This window comes from Mytilus californianus, unplaced genomic scaffold (genome assembly GCF_021869535.1).
Source record: "Mytilus californianus isolate M0D057914Y unplaced genomic scaffold, xbMytCali1.0.p SCAF_9, whole genome shotgun sequence".
NCBI lineage: Eukaryota > Metazoa > Mollusca > Bivalvia > Mytilida > Mytilidae > Mytilus > Mytilus californianus.
The window spans coordinates 83,141,324-83,160,578 of NW_026262745.1; the positions used below are offsets into that span (position 1 = coordinate 83,141,324).

Genomic DNA, 19,255 nt, shown 5'->3' on the forward strand with positions numbered 1-19,255 from the left:
CGTTGCCGGATAGTTTTTTGGTACGAGTAGTCAGGTGAAGGTCCAATGCGATAGATAGCCGAGGACCTTCACCTGACTACAAATTTGGCAGGTTGTTTCCGGCCTTTTTTTGTTATCTTTGTTTTGTATCTGACGTTTCAGAAAGAAGTAGTACATTTTGCATTTAGAAAAAGTAGCAAAATTAAACATATTAGAGACCATGTACCAGTTACCAGTGGCCATATACCAGTTAATGTACGTTACAGTTTAAACAATCTATTTTTTTCACTTCTCTACAGTCAAGAGTTTTTTTTCAAGAAATTCAATAATCTATTAATTTTATAAAAAAGAACCATTTCAAGTATAAGATGAATGTCATACACACTTGAGGCTTTTTAAAATGCAACTTCGCAAGTAAGTAATGTATGAAAAAGATTTCAGAGGTAAGCAAGTAACATTGGATTTTTATTTTGGGGAAAAAACGGAAAAAAGGGGATGGTTTAAATAAATTTTAAATAAACAGGCTTCATCCTTTATTTGTTGAAAAATGCAGGATTTGCCATTCCATTCCCCCATTTTCCTTAAATAATAATAAAAATCCTACGTTTGCTCCTAAATATATGAAGTCAATATGTATATGAATTCAATAACAATATTAATTTATAAAAAGAATAAACTAGTGAACATTTTTCTTGTTATTAGATATATATATATATATAGGCATATATTTTGGATTTAAAAAAAAAAAATCATGCTTAATTATAGGTTTGTATGTCTCCAATAGGGTTGATCCAATCGCGGCTAATCGTCCAAAATTGGTGACATAAGTTGAATGATTTTATTCAAGATTTGCTGCCTATTTGAACATGTAATACAAGGACACTTTATTTATAGGATCAATCGTGCATTGGTGAGTTGATAGGGATTTATCTTTTGATTAGATTTGATTTTAATATATATATATATTTCCTGTCTTTTTTGTTGAAATTTAAACGTTCGTACTCATTACTTTCAGCATTGTCAAGAAAGAATACTATTCATGTTTATATATTGAGAAAAAAGAATACATTTACGGACCGACCATTTAGCTTCAAAAGGGGGATATGTTTTTTTTCTTAGTAAGACAATTATTTAGTTTTTCAACGTTTTATTTTTCGATTTTAGCACTATTTTATACGGTATTCGGAAAATCAGAAATCAGAACATTATTTTGTCATCTCCTTTTCTAATAAAATTGGGTCTCAGTGTTTATAGGAAAAAAACCATAGCCCACCTTTTGAAGTGAAATGGTCAATCCCTTAGTGTACTGATATGAATAGTAATATACTGGAATTGTTTGAAAAAAAATATAGTTATTGATGCCAACGTAAATATTTTAATAAAAAAAAAGACAGGAAATATGTCGGTGAAACAAAAAGATCAAATCTAATTGAAATTTAAAGTGCCCATGAACTCACTGATCATGTACGAGTGATTCTATTCATAAAAAAGTGTCCGTGTAACAAGTAAAAAGTGTCCGTGTATCATCTAAAAAGTGTCCGTGTAACACCCGTTAATGTACTGTTTTTCTAAAGCTCTGCTGGGGGCAAAGTCGTACAAATAATAAAACAATCAACTAGCATGCATGGTCTTGAGTATGTTGGCCATTTCATAGTTTTCATATAAAATGTTTGCTATGTATACACCGTCTTTTCCTATATTAAACAAATTAAAACTGGTTTGGAATTGGTTGGAAATTAGAACCAATTTTATCATGTAAAGTGGAAACAGACATATTTATGTGGCCTTTATTGTTTGGTAAAAATCTTTTTAAAAAATCTTAGAAAAGAATATGAATGACAAATTACAGAAAGAGAAGCCACATACCATAACCGGAGCGGATCCAGTATTTTTGAAATGAGGCGCACAATTCCCGAGATCAGAAGATGTACCGATATACACTTTTTTTATGCATAAATGAATATATTTTCCAATCAAAGAAGCGTTCTTCTCCTAATAATCCGCCATTGATCACTACGTAAAAAGGGCTAAATATTAATGTTGCAGTGTTTGAAAACTATTTAATCAATCATTTTTTTATTATTATGAATTGCAGGATTGCCTGGCTAGCCAGATGAAAGAGGGAGACAAAATAGATAACGACTGTGACGGAGAAACAGACGAAGAACAATCTGATGGAAAAGGTGAGGTTTATTTTTAATACTTCAAATACATTTTATGATGAAGCATAGATATCAAGGTGTCCGTATCATACTGAATAATTATGTATTCTCAAAGGACGCTGTTTTTTTATTACTGCAGAAAAAAATGTTGACAATCCTAAAAGATCTAAAATCACTCAAAGGTTTTTTTGCAAGTACCTCAACACATGCATAATAACCCATTCCAGTTTTCATATTCCCAAAAGAACGTCATTAAGGTTATAGAGATATAAGCAGATGTGTTATGAGTGCCAATGAGACAACTCTCCATTCAAGTTACAATTTGTAAAAGTAAACCATTTTAGGTCAAAGTAGGGCCGAACAGCAAGCTATAAAGGGCCCCAAAAATGACAAGTGTAAAACCATTCAAACAGGAAAACCAACGGTCTATTCTATACGAGAAACACTAAAGAACCACATCAACAAACGACAACCACTGAACATCTGGTTCCTGACTTACGGAAATATAGTCCGTTTGGAAGTGCCGGATGTATAAATTTAATTCCCTGTCACGACCGGTCACGATGAGGACATTAAAAATAAATACCTTTTGTGGAGAGAATAACTTGCTCTCAGCACGTTAAAAAGCCCTCGCAAAAACTCCTGGCGAGTTCCGCAATTGATCTGTTACAAGTCAACTTTTCATTGTTTTCCAGCGGCAATCCTTCGTCCCACCATGCAGAACCTTTATATTGTATTAGTTGTTTTATTTAAATAAGTTTTCGTTCTGAGTATGCATGTATTAATTCCATGCATGTATTAATTCCACTGGAAGTCCAGCAAACATCAAATCAATAAGGGTCATTAGCTACGACTTTGACAAAAAATTAGAATAAGATTTTTGTTTTGTTTCAAATATTTCTAAAATGGAATGATATTTTGCTATAAGCAGTGAATTTGATTTCAATTTTGCCATAATAAGCTTAAAATACCGCTAATGTATTATAGTCTAGCAAGTAAATAACTCAACCTCATTTGATTTGACATTTTTCTATATTTTTTTTTTTTTTGGTGTCGGGGGATAGAAGGATTTTAAATATCAGGAAGATTTCAGAAGGTTATGATCAATGATATTGAATCTTATTTCCGAGAGGTTCAATCAGGAGTACCACAAGGTTCCATATTAGGACCTTTATTTTTTATAATATTTATCAATGATTTATCACTTGTGCTTCAAAATGTTTCTTCAGAGCTTTATGCTGATGATACAACTTTATATAATTCATCTCAATCGGTAACAGAATTACATGAATTGATGAATGTAGATTTTTGTAATGTTATGAATTGGTGTAATGATAATGATATGATATTGAATAATGATAAGACTAAGGTCATGTTAATTTGATCTAATAGACTAAATCCCTTTGAATCAGAATTAAACATCAAATTTGACGATGAACACAAAATAGACGTCGTTCATAACCAAAAACTGTTAGGAATCCACATCGATAAAACACTTTCGTGGGAAAATCAAATTGACAAACTCTGTGCAGTAATTGTAAGCAGACTGCATCTTATGAGCAGACTCAAAGTGAAGTCAAAAACTTCGTAGTTAAAATGTTATAACTTTACTGTAGTCATACTTTTTCATGTCAGTGGTATTGATCTATCTGTACTATATATGTAAGTGCTCTTAAACTTTATCATAACGGATGTATACTCTCAGTTATGGATTTCTGCTGTTCCGTGTGGGGAAATGCTTCAAAGACTAATATTGAAAAGCTTATAAGTTACAAAAGCGGACAGCAAGAATAATTTTGAATGTATGGTTTGATATCTCTTCATCGATTATGTTTAAATAGTTAGGATTTCTTACCATTTATAATAGAATTAAATATTTTATGGCAGTGATAACATATAAGTGTATGAATACTCTAGCACCTGAATATTTATCTGAACTATTTTCAAGCTGTTTAACTGTTAATAAATATGCATTAAGATCATCTACCCAAAATAATATATTCGTTCAACGATATGGAACAAATTATGGTAAATGAACTTTTAAGTATTCTAGAACCTTGTTGTGGAATTCTTTGCCTTTAAATTTGAAAGAAAGTAAAAGTGTAAATATTTTTAAAGCAGACTGTCAATCTTATCTCTTAAAGATACAAGAAGAGAACCTTTCGTAGTTAAAATGTTATAACTTTACTGTAGTCATACTTTTTCATGTCAGTGGTATTGATCTATCTGTACTATATATTATGTAATTTTGTACACATGTAGTGTAATAGCATTTTGTTTTGTTTATCATTGTGTATGTATGTAAATATATCTTGAAGATGTAGAAGGCCGTGGGGTGGATTAACTGTTCTGTTATCTGTGTTACCTTCTGAAAATATAGAATTTATTATTATTATTAAATATGAATATTTTGGCCAGGTAGGAACTGAAAAAGTAGGCATGATTAGCAACAGATTAAAATGAATAATAAATCTGCAAAAAAATCCTCCTGTCCCCCTCCCCCTCCCCAGAATATCAAATAGTATTCCTCTTACTGTTATTGCCCGTGTAGTTTTTATATTTATCCAGGTTATCTTTCCTACAGGGATGCAATACAAAGGCTGTCATCTCATAAAAACGTGTAAGGCGTGTTTTTTTGTTCTTCTCTAGTGAGCCAGGAGAGGTCCATTTCTGTTTTTTTTTTGCATTGGGAAGATCTTCTGGCTCTTTTCCACCTCTTCTTTTTTGATAGGTAGTTTAGACGGCAGAGGCACATAACAAACATGGCGTCGTTTAGTCTAAATGAATGCAGATATATTAGAATGTGAGCTGTGTTATAAACGTTTTTATGGTATGACAACCTTAGTAGGACATCCCTGTAGGACGATAAGCTGATTAAATATAAGAACTACACGGACAATAACAGTTAAGAAACGACTATTTGAAATCCCTAGGGAAGGGATTTTGATTGGTGTTTTACGCTACTTTCAACACTATTTGGCTATTCCGTGGTGGTCTGTTTAAATTTTTAGATGAAGGATGTAGAAGGGAAGAGGGCATTATTATTCATTTTAATCTGTGGCTAATTATGCCTATTTTTCAGCTCTTACCAGGCAACCATATTCATATATGAAATCCTCCTGTCCCCCACCCCAACAAATGAATAAATATAAAATGGTTTTCCTCTTATTTAACACAAGTTTAAATTGATTGATTGTTTGTTGCTAATTTTTAACGCCCAGTGACAAGTATTTCATGCATGTTCAGGAAAACACGAGTTTGAAAGTCAGGTATATATTATAAAAACGAAGAGATGTGATATGATTGCTAATAATGTAACTATCCACCGGAGTTCAAATATCAAGTGGATTAAAGCAATTGTACGCAACCGTAAGGCCTTCGACAATGACAAAACCCGATACTGTAAAGTCGTCTATAAAAAGCCCGACATGAAACGTGTGAAACAATTCAAACGAAAAAACTAACGGCCTAATTATACATAACAAAACAATTTACAAAATATCAAATATGAGTCGAGACATGAACCAACGACAACCACTAAACTACAGGCTCCTGACGGGGGACAGACACATAAAGAATATGGCAGGGTTGATATAAAAACGAAGATGTGGTATGGTTGCCAACGAGACAAATCTCCACAAGAGACCAAATGACACAGAAATTAACAGATAAGGTCACCGTACGGCCTTCAACAATAAGCAAAGCCCATACTGCATAGTCAGCTATAAAAGTACCCGTAATCACAAATGCAAAACAATTCAAACGAGAAAACTAACGGCCTAATAAATGTACAAAAAAATGAACGAAAAAAAAATATGTAACACAGCAACAAACGACAACCACTGAATTACAGGCTCCTGACTTGGAAAAGGCACATTCATACAGAATGTGGTGGGGTTATATGATGTTAGCGGGATCCCAACCCTCCTCCTAACCTGGGACAGTGGTGTAACAGTACAACAACATGTTTGTGAGCGCTCAACCCTCCCCGAAGCTGGGACAGTGGTGTAACAGTACAATATAAGAACAATCTACACAAATCAGTTGCAATTAGATTAACTCAAAAGATCAGTACGAGACATCCAAAAAAAAACTGACATTTATAAGACAATATACACAAAGCACCGAAATAGGAGTATTTGCAGTTATTGGAAGTTTGTTCAAACCTAATTACAACTACTACTGAAATAAATCTTGTTCTACAAGACTGGTGTATCAATCAGTTCAGAACCAACGGATTTATTAAAAAAAAGAAAACTTTGAAAAAACAGTCTGAGAAACGTCTGGTATACGTTGTATACTTGCATATAGATCCTTATACAATGAAAGTTTTTGTAGAGTGGTGGTCCGAAGGTTTTGACCATCGAAATTTTGCAATAGAAATAATAGTTAAGACCAGAAGATTTTCTTCAAGGACCACCAGAGAAAATGACTTTGCGAACTTTCTGATATCTTTGCATTATACAAAAATAATCCAGTTTGGTTACTTTAAAAAAAAAATGGGATAGACAAGATGTCCTTTTTAACCATATTCCAGGCATTGACGAATTCGAGATTATTCTTTAATGAAATCAAATAGTGGGGGTTTAAGCCTGATTTGTTTAGCAAAATTGAGTTAGAGGAAAGCACAAAGAAAAATGTCACGAACAGAGCACACTTTTAGTTTACAGTCATGTCTACCGGACGTATCTTAATTTTCTAAAAAATCATTGGAAACTTCATTTACAAATGTATGTCATCCAACATAACAAAAATCTGCTATATTCGACGGCAAATTGAATTTTTGTTTTATTGATCTTCCGTAGAATATCTCCAGAAGAGGTCAAGATTCATTTTTTGTTTTACTCTTCACCAGAAGACATTCTGGAGATGTGCAGAAGAGACCAATAAAACACGCCCCTGTTTAGCTATCATTTGAGTTGAACATATTTAGACTCGTCCAATTCAGGGGAAGTAGGTTTCTGCAAGTGATTTTTTTGTGTGCTTTTCTTATGTTTTGGACGGTTTGTAAGTCAGTAGAAGTTCAATGATTAATATATATTGACATTAAAAGAACTCCTCACAAAAATGGCTGTCTCAACATCCCTTTTTGTTCGAAGGTCTTTTAATATCAATATTAACTTATCATTGAGCTTTTAACACTGTTCGGGACAAATTTGCAATTCCAGAATTGGCAAATCTGACTTTGTCGGTTTACAAGATATCAAAAATATTTTTTGCCCAAGTGATAGATAATCAAAAAAATTAAATTTCCCCATATGTCCCAACATGTCACCGTTGTCCCTGTTGTCACCACAGCTGATTAAAAGTACATTTCCCATGGGAAATTAAAAAATTCCCATGGGAAAAGTTAAAGTTCCCATCGGAAAAAGTACTTTTCCCATGGGAATTTTAAAGTTCCCATCGGAACTACAATTTCCCATGGGAATATTAGTAGATAGTTTCTTCCCATGGGAAGTTCTAAATTTCCCAAGGGAATTTTTGTTCCCAAGGGAACTAATTTTTCTTCCCATGGGAACACCTTTTTCCCTTGGGAACATTTATTCTTTCCATGGGAACTAAAATTCTTCCCATGGGAAGATATATCTTTCCCATGGGAACATTATTTTTTCTTTTTTCTTTTTTTTTCAGAATTTGTAAAAGAGCTATGACTGACAGTTACTAGTAACCATGACTGGAACAGTTTAACAAGCATTCCATTTGATAAAAAAATGTAATTTCAATAAATTAAAAGTATTTCTATCATACTTTTACACTCAAAAGTCTTTTATTACCGTTGAATGATTGATAGAAATTCTACCGTCCAGCGGCTGATTTTACAATTTGAATCTCTCACCTTTGTTTTCGATCAATAGCATCGTGCATTTCATGTAATAGTGTTCGCTGAACTGTCAAGTATCAGAGCCATGCCTTTGAATTTCAGAATTTAATTTAAGAATAAAAATTATAAATCTGTTTTAATCTATATACATGGGGAATCACGAATAGTGCTTAAGGTTGTTTTCTAATTATAATCCTATAATTTCATGAAATTGACTTCATAATTATTATTAATGTACTTATTCTTTTTCGTCGACGTAACTCGATATGCGTGGTTTTCGCCACTAGAAAGATGTGCACTCACTTTTTTAAAGTTTATTTCATTCATTTGGTCAAATTTCCTATTCATGCTAATGCAATATTGTTATTCGTCTACACAAAAGTCTTTTATTTCAATTCATTTTTGGCAAACACCTTTGAAAGTCTTGTTAGATTTGTCTTTTATGATCTCTCAGGTAAATATTAAAGAGAATCCAGAGTTTTGCATTTACAAGGACGGATGAGGATTTAATATATACTTTATGATATATCCACTTGTACTTTAACGGTAGGCTGTCTTCGTGTAATTTATGGTTTAAAGGAATACGAATACTTTATTTCTCATAAAACTTCAATTACTACTTATCGAGAACATACATAAACATAACTATAAGGTAAAATTATTACATGCATGTGTAAACGATACAATTAAATTAACTTGGAGGACTGACTTTCACATTTATAACTTTTACATAGTTTTTCTAACATTACAATATTTGATGAGTTAAACTGTTGATCAACTTTAAAGATATTAGGGTTTGACTAAAAGTAGTTCCGTAAAAATTTCCTTCTTTCTATAGTTTAAATGTTCTACAATTCATAATGTAATGGTACTCGTCACCAATGTTGTTTGTGTCACAGAGACGGCAGATTATGTTTTCTCTCTGTAAATCCTGCCACCTTCCAGACTCAATCGGCAAGTGGTGACTACCACATCTATATTTGCATAATATATAAATGAATTTAGTAAGGTAAAAATGAAAAGTATTTTTTCAAATTGTTGATTCTTTTTAAAAATACGATAACATTAAGTGTTATGCGATTCTGCAATAAAAGCAAAGCATTCTTGTTGAAACTGGTCTTTGGGTTTTTGTTTAATACATTTTGACACCCATTTATCACAAACTGTGCATTATAATATTGGACATAATCATACCGCAGATCATACCGTAATTATCAAAAATATTTTTCATATATGATATCCACTTAGTTTCTATTCTGTTATTAGCATAATATAAAAACACAAGTTTGTATAATTCAACACAAATTTTACTTTACTCTAGAAATGTATCATTCGCAACTTTACATAGGACAATAATGGGTATCTGTCAAGCACTGCATACGCTATGAAATTTGGAGTAGACTGTTTTAACTGTAAGGAGCATTGTCGTCTTTTGCATCTAGATCAAAGACTAAAATGAATTATTTTTCCGATTGGATACAGGTGAAAGAAATATTTGATTTTTTAATTGCTGGTGATTTTTTGTACGAATAGACTGAGACTACTATAACACATAGAGAACAATTCGAAATAGTTTTAATTTGCAAATTTTTTTAAATTTGTATTTTTTCCTCACTTGGTAGGTGAAATTATGTATAAAATTTATTGTAAAATTGCGAAACTTGCATTACGGGCATATTCTATACTTCTAAGTTTGAATTAAGAATCTAAACTTTTTCAAATATTGAATACGCAACCAAATCTCTGTTATCTTATCCATGTATTTTTTATGTTTTTGTCAAAGGCGTTTGATTGGGTATTAGTTTAAGGTAGGCGTGGTTTTCGGTAACTTTCCTCCAATCAACTGGCCTATTCGACAAACCTGTGTGCGTTGATGCGTGTAAACTGGCTATTGTAACGACACGTGTCTTACATCGGAATCTGTTGTGTGTGACCAATGTTTATTGTAGAATTTCTTGTCATGTGGTCAAATTATCTGGCATACAAGTTTTAAAGGTTGAAAATAAAATTTGCTTTTTATACGACCGCAAAAAAAATTTTGTGGTCGTATATTGGTATGACGTTGGCGTCGTCGTCGTCGTCGTCGTCCGAAGACACATTGGTTTTCGCACTCTAACTTTAGTTTAAGTGAATGGATCTCTATGAAATTTTACCACAAGGTTTAATACCACAAAAGAAAGGTAGTGATTGATTTTGGGGGTTATGGTACCAACAGTTAAGGAATTAGGGGCCAAAAAGGGGCCAATAATAAGCATTTTTGTAACTTCCAGACATAACTTGTGTGTTAGTGTATGAATCTCTCTGACATTATACCACAAGATTCCATATCACACAGGGAATGCTGGGATTAATTTTGGAGGTAATTGCCTCAAAATATTAGGAATTAGGGGCCAAAAAAGGGGCAAAAAACAAGCATTTTTCTAGTTTCATGACAATAACTTGTGTGTAAGTGTATGGATCTTTCTGAAATTGTACTACAAGGTTCCATATCACAAAGGGAAAGCTGGAATTGAGTTTGGGGGTAATTGCCCAAAACGTTTAGGAATAGGCCAAAAGGGGGCCAAAAATAAGCATTTTTCTAGTTTCCAGACAATAACTTGTGTTCAAGTTTATGGATCTCTCTGAAATTGTACTGCAAGGTACCATACCACAAAGGGAAGGCGGGGATTGAATTTGGGGGTAATTGCTCCAACATTTTAGGAATTAGGGGCCAAAAAGGGATAAAAAAAAACAAGCATTTTTCTAGTTTCAGGACAATAACTTGTGTGTAAGTGTATGGATCTTTATGAAATTGTACAACAAGGTTCCATATCACAAAGGAAAAATTGGGTTTGAGTTTAGGGGTAATTGTCTTAAACGTTTAGAAATTTGGGGCCAAAAAGGGGCAAAAAAAACAAGCATTTTTCTAGTTTCCAGACAATAACTTGTGTTCAAGTGTACGGATCTCTCTGAAATTGTACTGCAAGGCACCATACATTGTAACACAAAGGGAAGGCTGGGATTGAGTTTGGGGGTGATGAATCATAAGGGGGTTCAAAAAATTTAAGGGGGGATTTTTTTCCCCTTTTTTTTCTTTAAATTTTTCCAATTTTAATTGGTTATTTCTGATTTATATATAAAAGCAAATATTAATGATATGGTTTGAATAGGTAAATTAAATTTTTTTAAGTTCTTAGACCACATTCATTCTGTGTCAGAAACCTATGCTGTGTCAAATATTTAATCACAATCCAAATTTAAGTGCTGTATAAAGCTTGAATGTTGTGTCCATACTTGCCCCAACTTTTCAGGGTTCGACCTCTGCGGTCGAATCAAGCTGCGCCCAGCGGAGCATTTTATTGAAAAATTATTTTTTGCAGTGCCCCCGATATACGGTCCGAAAGTGTTTAAGAAAAACAAGACTTTAAAAGAAGGATGCATATTAACAGATAATATAATCTGGGACTATTATACTTAGTATTATAGTCCCAGATATAATACATGTATGATATGGCTCTGATATTAACTATAACGTGTTCTTGAAAAAAATTAAGTGTCTGAGAATTTGAATTACCTAATAAGGGCATCTCGATCACTTTCGACAAAATATTATTGCATGAATGGTAAATCGCTGATTTTTAATTCTAGAAGTGGTTTGTGACTGTTATAATAGAGACATTTATACGCATTCTGGTTTAAGTTTACAATGAACACACTATACATTTTTCTTTGAAATATCAATCATTTTTGGGCCGACTTGCTTTTTCTTTTATTCGTAAAAATTATCATACGTTTCATTATATTTGAATGCTTCAAAAATGCTTCAAAATACTATAAGCCTGTATTGTTGTTATGTTTACGGGTCAATGACTCCCTCCCCCCCCCCCCCCCCAAAAAAAAGTAAAATAATTGTATATTTAATTTGAATATTTAAGGTCAGCCAAACCCAATTCAGCAACAAGGAATGTCATTCACCGGGTTTATTTTCTTTTAGAGGTTTTGATCTTTTTATTTTATTCAATAAATAATAGTAAAATTTACTTTCCATATACATCTTTGACTTCCTAAATAACACTTGCAAATAAATTTTGAACAACGAATTTGTCACAATTTCGCTTTTGTCGTCTGCCCAACTTAGTTTGGTCTTGCAATATGCATGAGATACTTGTCACTGAACGTTGAACAAACAGTAACTATTCACCAATCCATCTGCAATTGCGATACCTCTGTTACATACCCGTCATTTTGTCACATGCTTGGTACTATTCTTTGAACAAATTTCGTGTTGTAAGCCGATTTTGTCCTACATTTAAATTGTTCTTGTCAAGTAATACATTCCTTGAACAGGTTAAAATGTTAAACTAAATCCTATAAAATCAATTTGGTGCATTGGTTCTTTGAAACACAATTTTGTTAATTTGAGCGTGTCAACCCCTCGTCTAGTAGTGATTTCGGTTTGTATAATCATACAACAAAAGTCTATATTGGTATACTAGTAGTAAGTTATTGTTTCATTTTATATGTTTACTATTGGTGACATCAAATAAAATGTTTTGCAGGTTGTACTAAGCCATACGAAATTTAAATATCATATTTATATGCAAACTGAAGGATCTAAAATTTAAATGATTTATGTAAAAACTATAATGAATACGGAGCGGGAGTATTGCACGAAGTCATCCAGACTAGCCGAATTATAAATCCTAGCCTCCGTACTTGTATGATCACTTGATCCAAAATTAAGCTTGTCAGATGGAAAAAAAACAACGCTTTTGGTCAAGGACTACAGTTGAAAAGTAACATTTGCTACCAATCCATGCAAAATAGTAAGATGTATGTTCCTGAGCGTATAAAGCACAAGGAAAGGGTTGTTATGTACTTTTGAACTTAGTAAGGTAGTATGGTTACCATACGCCTTCCTGTTACAGATACGATCGACGTGCACTACAGCAGAATTACGATTTCAGTTGTTATAGTACACATACAAATTAATTGGGCTAATTTGAAATCTCCTGCATAGTTTATTTCATTGGCAATCATATTCAAGAAAAGTTGTAAATCTTGAATATTCTGTAATATCTTTATGAAGCTTGATTGAGGCGTAGAATCACTCAGATACCGATCATTGTTATCTTTTCTTCATTTACACAAATGAATGTCCGGGATTCGGAATATGGCAGTTATACATATATTCTCAGTTTATATTTAGTTTGAAGCATTATCGAACTAATACGACTTTCATCTTTAAAATTTACTTTGCATTAAATATCTTAATGAGATTACATAGGAATAACTTGTGGTGTATTCATGTATATGTAATAAAAAAAAAGAAAAGAAACCAACAGCAATATTTGACGAAGACGAAATTAATGATGGAATTTTAACGTCCAGTGACATATATTACAATGCATGTCGAAACAGAACTTGAAATTGACAATAGGTATTAATAGAACCGTCGCTTTTCCAAAGAATTCACGCTTATTTGGGATTTCACGTGCTATTTCACAAGGTTCGCATTATAGTTATACATGTTCAAAATAACTAACAATTGTAATGATTTCTTTATATATAATTAACTGTTCTAGAACGTTCTAGTTGAAATATAAATCTGTGATTTTTCTATATTCGTATTTTCGACGAAGCAAATTAAGTTCTATATAGATCTGGACATATATGCATCAAACAATATCCAATCGTAGTATAAATTTATTGTAGAACATGTAGAAAAATCCGTCCGTTCGGGTCAAATCTTAACTTAAGTACCATTATGCATATACGGACCCTGGATTTAAATCAGATCTGTTCTGGCGGTTTTTGTCTTTTTTTCAAAATACATATTTTTAATTGTGACTATCTTTAGTTCCGAATCTTTCTATCTTTCGAAACCAACGGTCGGCGAGTGCGTTCATTTTTGTGAATTAATATTTAAATGTTTTGAAATATCCATTACTATTGACAAGTAGTACAAACTTACATTTTCCAAATTTTACCGATGGAAAATATCTCAATAAATTGTTAATTCCTCAAATCTTTGGTTGGAATTAAATATCATTCATTGCACGAGAACTGTAATTCATAAACAACTGGTAGTAAAATTGACTACACGTATGAGTTTAGTAATATATAGTATATCAATGTACACATGATGTATATTATAACAGATGATTTTTTTTAAAATAAAGTTCCAAATTACCGTCCGCGCGTACACTGCTAAGCCCGACAGGAAATCGCTTGAATACCTGGAAGTGTCACCTCACATTACCTCTGGCAATAATTTCTTTAGCCATGCTGATGGTCAAGTTAAGGAATTAAATAAAGGTATTATATAAATACTGAGACATAAAAAGATTTTATAAATGTATATTAGTCCCAGATAAAAAAATATTGGAAACAATTTTACACGGAACACCGCTAGTTAATGAGGGTTTCTAACTATATATGAGAGAATCCATAAAACAAATGGCTCTCAATTAATTCCCCTATATTTACTTGAAAACTTGAAATATGCATTATAATTATGGAATATGCATACATGTACATATGTCAGTCGTTAAGCTACATATTACGTTTAGGTATCAGACCACCAATTACTCCCTCCAATCAGTTAGAACGTATGTAAAAGTAGCCCTACTCTGACACAAAATAGTGCTTTTGATGTCATTGTTTACTTAAACTAACCAACAAATTTGCAGAAATGAAACTTTTGGTGAAAGGGAAATATATTTAGACCATTTTGAGCCAAAATTCACTTGTCTATGAGTTTGCATTAAAAATTCATGATTAATGCGCTACATAGTATACTAATTTAAGATTTCCAGAAAACCGGGAGTTATTTCGGTAGTATCTGTGTTTTCAAGATCAGAATTTTCTTATAAGACTTTAAACATGGGTTGAAAATTGGCACGTAGAAAGGTGATACATGTACAATTCAGGATATACCTGGTTTCTTTGAAGTTAAACTTAAGGTAAAATATTTAGAAAGCTGTGAAAATTGAAAAATTTGGTTGAACAGATGGGATTTTTAATTGGTGGTCTGACACCTCGAAATAGGCCGGAAATTGCTAGTAGACAGAAGAAAGTCTAGAAAGCTCATTGTGTTATATTCTTTACATAAAGAGACTGCCCTTGATTATCTCTGCGATTAATTAATGCTCCCAATTATTGGTCCAATTCAAATTATGATTAACTAATTAGTAACAACTATGTAGTACCCCGCGTTATAGACTAGATATAACCAAAACATCTTTTTTTCCCCCATCTACTTCTATTGAATGGAATTTTAAACCCCGACATATAGACTTTCTGAAATATAAAAACAGCCACCCTTATTCTTTAGTTGTGGTGTTAGAAAACTTAATATCATTCATGGTTCAGAAGTATGCGAAGCTCCTTAAATGCAGATATGTGTTAATATTAAACTAAATCCCGCATGCAGCTGTAGCCATGCTGTTGAGGATTGTATTGTCAATTTTTTCGAGTGCCCATTTCACAATGAAGCAAGAGAAATATTGTTTTTGATTTTAAAAAGATATGTTATACCGATTGAGCTTATATTGGCTGTTCACTGTGACCTTTATACATTTCATCAAAGTAAAGCAATTTTTGAATCTGTGCAATCTTAAATCAGAATCACACAAAGATTCAGAACTTCGCATACAATTAAAATTCTGAATTCCTACTTTTCACGCCAGTTCATATTACAAAAATATTATATTGCATTTTCGTTTTTGTTTATAGTTTGTATTACATCTATTTCTATATTTTGTTTTTCGTTATTATCTAATGTATTTTGTGTTCAATCCCATATGCTACTTTTGAAAATAAAATGTGTTTAAACAAAAACAAAACAAAAACGAAGATCAGTCACACAAAAAAAACCTCAAAGTAACAAACTTGTACATTTGGTACATGTATATGTCACAGAAATCACTTATCCATGTCAATGTTAAGTTTTTAAAACAATACAACGGAGACTAATAATATGACTTCAACTTACTTTTTTTCTGTTCTTGTAATTCATCTACATAAACTGCCTATACAAAATATAATACGAAAGGAATCAAAATATTGAAATAAATAAGTCCGTAGAAATACCACAAATGACCACCTCAATAATACGCACTATAGGGACTTGATGTGATGATACAGTTGCCACAAAGGACATGAAATATAAAAGTAGGCTATGTTATTTTAAATTAAAAAAATAATTCCAAATTATATAATCACATCTTTAGTAATTACCATGTAAATGTTTTAACGACACGTGTCACACTCTATTGATCGTCATCTGTGTGTAATCGATCGAAATTCATGTTCATTCAACCAGAACCCGTTAATTACGCACGTGTATACAGATTGTAAATGAATATATTATCTTAGCATGTTATCATGGTTATAGTGTTTTTGTTGTATGGGTCTTGTATTTTGCAAATTTTTTTTTTTTTAAAATGGGGTATTTCTAAGCACCGGAAAAAAGTTGTTAAACATTTATTATCTATTTTCCAATAAGTTCAATAATAGAAATTTGTATTCACAACACACACGCACAACTTATTTAAAAACTTACTTGCCATTGCTTCATATTTAACTGGATAATCAGAGTTTTTATGGAAGTTGCATGTTGAGAGCAGCTTTAGATATGAAACCATATTGACATTTTGTAGAAAACCTGCATACTGCAATAATTTAACATAAATCCTGCATTTTCAACAAATTTTTATTTTTCTAGGAGAAAAACAATCAAACGGAAAACATGTTCCATACTTAAAATATCTGTTTCAATGAGAAGAAAAAATGTTCCCATAGGTAGACAAATTTTCCAATGGGAAGAAAAATTGTTCCCTTTAACTTTTCCCATGGGAATTTTTAAATTTCCCATGGGAATTTTTAAATTTCCCATGGGAAATGTACTTTTAATCAGCTGTGGTGACGACAACAGTGACAACGGTGACATGTTGGGACATATGGGGAAATTTAATTTTTTTGATTATCTATCACTTGGGCAAAAAATATTTTTGATATCTTGTAAACCGACAAAGTCAGATTTGCCAATTCTGGAATTGCAAATTTGTCCCGCACAGTGTTTTTTACTATTACAAAAGACCCACCAGTGACGCTCGAATCAAAAAAGTTAAAAAAGCCAAATGAAGTTCGAAGTTGAAGAGCGTTGATCACCCTAGTTCCGAACCGTTCTGTCAAATACAGCTCGTTTTTCGGTGTGACGAGTCTAAACCGACTATCTTAACGAGCTTGATAAACAATATTTCATTTCCACATATAACTGATTATTTACATGAAAACGGATATGAATGATAAATTTATTTATCAAATGAAAAATGAAATAAATCTATTAATCATATTTACAAATATCACAATACAAAATACTACATATTGCAACGTAAACGGGTTTTAGTGTGTAAACTCATTTTCCGTTCATTATGTGTCTCATGACATTATACCCCGCTAGCTCAGCCATTTACGTTACTGGTAGAGAGGGTTCGGCCTGTGCTTTCGCTGCAGGAATTCGGACAGCATTCTGATAATACAAAGAAACCATAAAATCAATAAATGACAGGTATAAGAAACCTATAAATGACCAGATATGACGATTTTGCCAAGCAATGTATTTGCTCATATAACAAATAACCAAGATTCATAAAACAGTTTCATATTTATTAGACAAAGACAATAAATACATAAATATCCATGTGAAATTTTATCCTTAAATTCTGTAGAATTTCAATACATTTTCGAACCTCCCCTTTTAGGATAAAACGATGCATTTGCAGTGAAATATACCAATAATAAATTAACCAATATTTATATATATAAGGAATTTGTTTGGCCTTAGTGCTATCTAATTAAAATAGACAGATTCACCCACTACAATTTTAGACGTGTCCGTTTACTTAATATATTAAGAGTTGTACACTAGTCGGCTTTAACTAAAAAAAAATAACTTTAATTAATCAAGTTCGTGACGTCCCACCTTCCGAGATAAAATAAAAATACCCACTGGTTCCACCCCGACTTTGTTAGACTAGAACATGAACCTCGTAATTCCATGTACTAGGGACCAAAGTCAGTCCAGTAAAAAAAACATCGCATTCAATCTATTCCCGTTTAATTCTCGGTCCAACCAGAGCAATGTCTGAAACACATTTTTCAATATCATTGACCAGTTCAAGACCTTTAGTAAAACATGCGATAATACAAAATTCCATTTCAGAGTAAGGCACCTAGAATTCCGAAGATTGACGACCGTTACTCCAAAATATCCCTCAGATGAATCATTTTTCTAAATATCGCTATCAAAATGAACCCCATCTCCTTATAAACCCGAAATCTTAAAATATCTAGCTAGTGTACAATTCCTTCTATGTTTTTGGAACGGAAACGTAAATTATAATTTAGAAATGTTTGACTCTAAAACCGAAAAGAAATGTATCAAATGTTAAGTAATAAATATTTAAGTCAACATTGAAATACGAATAAAATGAAATTTAATGTACAACTTACCAGTACGAAAGTTTTCCCCAATCTAAAGAAATATTGTCCAGACGAGGTTTAAATATCCAAGTCTGGACATTGAATCTCAAGCACGAGAAAAACGATCCCCGCGAAAAGTGAACGGTCAAACAAGTTATATATAATATCTAAAAATAGAAAAGGGGAATTTACGATAACCCATAAACGTTACAATATTATACATTTGTACTATATTCACTGGTTCGGTACATTATTATTCCCCTTCTTTTCCACGCAATATGGTCCCCACTTATGTTGATTATTTACTACAACTAAAAACAAAACAAAAAAAGATAAATAAAATGCTATGAATTAATAGAAATATCCGTCCTACTTTATAATCCTATTTTAAACGTGGGATTGACAACACGTGTGAGTCGACAAGGTAGTTATCACACATGAATAGTCACAATTTATGGTATTTCAAAATATCTACTTGGGGTTAGGAGAATTTGAATACAACAGAAAATGTTTTTCGACAGTCAGTTTTGTATCATAGCCTTGACAATAGTGTTTTAAGAAGAAATTATAACAGTACATTTATTCTCATAACCATTGCAGATACATAGGTACAGAGAGATTGCACATATGTACAGGTATAGATGTATCATATTGCATTATTTCTCGTTCATAAAGTACATGTAGTATTTCAATCATGAGTGGAAGACACTAGGAATTTTAAAAGTAAGTACTTGTTTTATTTATTTTGTTATTGATTGATGTCCTGGTTAATGATTAATACAATTAATATTCGGTCCTGCCGATCGAGTCATTTGTTTATACCGCC

General features: G+C 32.2%; 2 protein-coding genes and 1 long non-coding RNA gene across 3 annotated transcripts in view; 2 read left to right on the forward strand and 1 right to left on the reverse strand.

Moving 5' to 3' along the window:
* The window catches only part of LOC127716481 (pleiotropic regulator 1-like), a 474,697-nt gene extending 462,871 nt beyond the window's left edge, over positions 1 to 11,826 (forward strand). Inside the window, exon 17 of the transcript XR_007988946.1 lies at positions 10,322 to 11,826. The gene's annotated coding sequence lies outside the window, so the exon portion shown is untranslated. The remainder of the gene's footprint in view (positions 1 to 10,321) is intronic.
* The window catches only part of LOC127716493 (uncharacterized), a 68,591-nt gene that overhangs the window by 23,148 nt on the left and 26,188 nt on the right, over positions 1 to 19,255 (forward strand). The window lies entirely within an intron of this gene.
* Positions 886 to 18,619, reverse strand: LOC127716517 (uncharacterized). The gene is made up of 4 exons (XR_007988967.1): positions 18,460 to 18,619; positions 16,508 to 16,616; positions 15,938 to 15,974; positions 886 to 4,509 (listed from the first exon to the last, which is right to left on the reverse strand). It is a non-coding gene; the product is annotated as an uncharacterized LOC127716517 (long non-coding RNA).